This window comes from Cicer arietinum, chromosome 7, assembly GCF_000331145.2.
Source record: "Cicer arietinum cultivar CDC Frontier isolate Library 1 chromosome 7, Cicar.CDCFrontier_v2.0, whole genome shotgun sequence".
NCBI lineage: Eukaryota > Viridiplantae > Streptophyta > Magnoliopsida > Fabales > Fabaceae > Cicer > Cicer arietinum.
This window is the reverse complement of record NC_021166.2, coordinates 27867203-27870632: the sequence shown is the minus strand read 5'-3', so window position 1 is coordinate 27870632 and position 3430 is coordinate 27867203. Positions and strand designations below refer to the sequence as shown.

The 3430-nt window shown below is 39.8% G+C and overlaps 1 long non-coding RNA gene across 1 annotated transcript; it reads right to left on the bottom strand.

The window, feature by feature from the left end:
- Positions 1 to 1660: 1660 nt before the first annotated feature.
- LOC113787804 (uncharacterized) lies at positions 1661 to 3008 on the bottom strand. The gene is made up of 4 exons (XR_003474324.2): positions 2921 to 3008; positions 2312 to 2385; positions 2113 to 2226; positions 1661 to 1809 (listed from the first exon to the last, which is right to left on the bottom strand). It is a non-coding gene; the product is annotated as an uncharacterized lncRNA (long non-coding RNA).
- Positions 3009 to 3430: the final 422 nt, after the last annotated feature.

The following is a 3430-nucleotide window of genomic DNA, read 5'->3' as shown; positions in this document are numbered from 1 at the left end:
AACGGGGAGGTTTGTGTTTGAATCTCAAATACCGTTTTTCTTCGTTTTCGAATCAAAGAGGAAGAGTGGAGTTGCGAAATCTTTGTTCTAGCACTCACCCAACCTTGGGTTACTCGTCTTGAAGAAAGAAAGCAAAGAATGACGAAAATGGAGGAGGGGGAAATCTTGGGCGTGAAGTGTCCGAGGAAGAAGATGGAAATTTTATGATTTTCCTTCCTTTCTTTTTCTTTCCTTTGTTTTTCCTTTCTTCCTTTTTCCTTCTTTCCTTTATATACTCTTTTCTTTTCCTTTTCCTTCCTTCTCGTTTTCCTTTCTTTTTCCCTCCAAACAAACACATATATATATAATAAACATAACTTAACAAATATCTCAAAATATCTAGATATTTGTTAAATTACCGTTTCACCCGAAACGCATTAAATTCTCCGTAAAGGATTCACCGCAGTTAATTTCAATTTATTTATCGACGAGAAATTTTAATCGGCATTAAAATATTTTTTTGATTATAAAACTCCAAAATATTATTAACTTTGACTTAAAAGCCTCCGAGCCAAAATCCAAAATACACCAAAAATACATAAAGGGTACTTTAAAATTATGGGTCTTACACTTACCTTGATTTAGGGATTGAGAGCAGGATTGAGATGGGGAGGAAGGGCATGATTGAGATTACCTTAGGGCAAGGAACTTCGTGTCGCGGCTGCTCCACTCCACCGCAGTCTCATGAACTGAACTTCGTTGCCTTCCCGCGCACGAAACTTGAGACTCAAGGTGTAGTTATTCCACATAGAATAAAACCTTCAATTAGGCACTGAGCAGAGTGAGTTTGCTCTAGTGTTCCAGATACAATCACCAGCCCTTCTGTAGCACCAGGTTTTGGATCATGAACAACCACGTTTGCACCAGAGATCTGACAATTAGGATACACCAAAAATCAAAACATAAATAAACGACAATTTCTTGCAGACTGAGAAATGGATCAATAATAAGATATATGACAAATATGTTACATTTTTGAAGAGTTTTCATCCGTTTATTACAGATTGTTAAAAAAATGAGAACTAAAGACCACTTCAAATGAAAAGCTGTTTTGAGTAACTTCTACAAAATTATTTTTAATAGATGATTTTTTAACAAAGATTTTTATATGATAAACAACATCAAATAAATTCTACTTTTTTAAAAAATCTCTAAAAAATAATCTCAAACACACCTGTTGAATTTGATTCAGGTTGCTGTTGTTCTCCCCATACACATGGATCAAATACATATGAGGGATGGTGATCTCAAAGGTTGAGCTATTTGGATTTTGTGATTGGTTTTCATTCCTGAAAATAACAACACAATATCACTATAAAATATCAAGTAAAATATATGGTCACATATAATATACACTTACTATTGCTAATATTAGCATTTAGCACACAAAATTGCAGATTATTCGCTTAAGCTTACCTTGACTTAGGGATTGAGAGCAGGATTGAGATGGGGAGGAAGGGCAGGATTGAGATTACCTTAAGCTTACCGTTTAGGTGGCACCAGCGAGATCCAGCTAAGGCAAGGAACTTCGTGTCGCGGCTGCTCCACTCTGTCGCGGTCTCATGAACTGAACTTCGTTGCCTTCCTGCGCGACTTCGTTGCCTTCCCGCGCGCGAAACTGCAGACTCAAGGTGTAGTTATTCCACATAGAATAAAACCTTGAATTAGGCACTGAGCAGAGTGAGTTTGCTCTTGTGTTCCAGATACAATCACCAGCCCTTCTGTAGCACCAGGTTTTGGATCATGAACAACCACGTTTGCACCAGAGATCTGACAATTAGGATACACCAAAAATCAAAACATAAATAAACGACAATTTCTTGCAGACTGAGAAATGGATCAATAATAAGATATATGACAAATATGTTACATTTTTGAAGAGTTTTCATCCGTTTATTACAGATTGTTAAAAAAATGAGAACTAAAGACCACTTCAAATGAAAAGCTGTTTTGAGTAACTTCTACAAAATTATTTTTAATAGATGATTTTTTAACAAAGATTTTTATATGATAAACAACATCAAATAACTTTTACTTTTTTTAAAAATCTCTAAAAAATAATCTCAAACACACCTGTTGAATTTGATTCAGGTTGTTGGTGTTCTCACATACACATGGATCAAATACATATGAGGGATGGTGATCTCAAAGGTTGAGCTATTTGGATTCTGTGATTGGTTTCCATTCCTGAAAATAACAACACAATATCACTATAAAATATCAAGTAAAATATATGGTCACATTAAAAGGGAAAAAGAAGTCCTAAACTCACATCCCAAGAGTGCTATTTCTTGAAGGCAAATTAAATGTATCAGCTGTTGTCCCTGGATTTCCTCTGTTAAGTGCCTGAAACACATACCTAAAGGGTTATAACATCCTTCTTGAATGCACAAAGGGTTAGGGTAGGCACAATGAGAAGGGTTACTAACCTGAGAATTCCATGGTCTTGGAGAATGCGGTCCTTCATAACCACGAGGATACGGAACTCAGCCCATGTTTGGCGGACCCCGACCAATACGATGTGAAAATGCATGTTGATGATCAACAGGTATGGGAGGACCAGGTTGGCGCTGTGCGGTGGGTTTGCGGTGGGTCAGTTTTGGGGCAGAGAGCGAAGAAAGAGGATTTTGCATGCTTTGCCTTCCCGCGCGACTTCGTCGTTTTCCCGCGCGCGAAGCGAATGGGCGTTGTGCAGTGGGTTTGCGGTGGGTCAGTTTTGGGGCGGAGAGGGAAGAGAGAGGATTTTGCATGCTCTGGAATGGTATCGGGAGAGAGGGGGATTAACCTCTGTTAACTGCCTGAAAGACATACCTAAAGGGTTATAACATCCTTCTTGAATGCACAAAGGGTTAGGGTAGGCACAATGAGAAGGGTTACTAACCTGAGAATTCCATGATCTTGGAGAATGCGGTCCTTCATAACCACGAGGATACGGAACTCAGCCCATGTTTGGCGGACCCCGACCAATACGATGTGAAAATGCATGTTGATGATCAACAGGTATGGGAGGACCAGGTTGGCGCTGTGCGGTGGGTTTGCGGTGGGTCAGTTTTGGGGCAGAGAGCGAAGAAAGAGGATTTTGCATGCTTTGCCTTCCCGCGCGACTTCGTCGTTTTCCCGCGCGCGAAGCGAATGGGCGTTGTGCAGTGGGTTTGCGGTGGGTCAGTTTTGGGGCGGAGAGCAAAGAGAGAGGATTTTGCATGCTCTGGAATGGTATCGGGAGAGAGGGGGATTAAAGAGATTAGGATATTAGGGATTGATATTAGGATTAGGATATTAGGGATTGAGAGCAGGATTGAAAGAGATTAGGCATTGAGGATGATTGAGAGGGGAGAAATGAGGAGATGATAATTGAGAGGGGAGAAAGGAGGAGAGGTCCACATCAGATTTT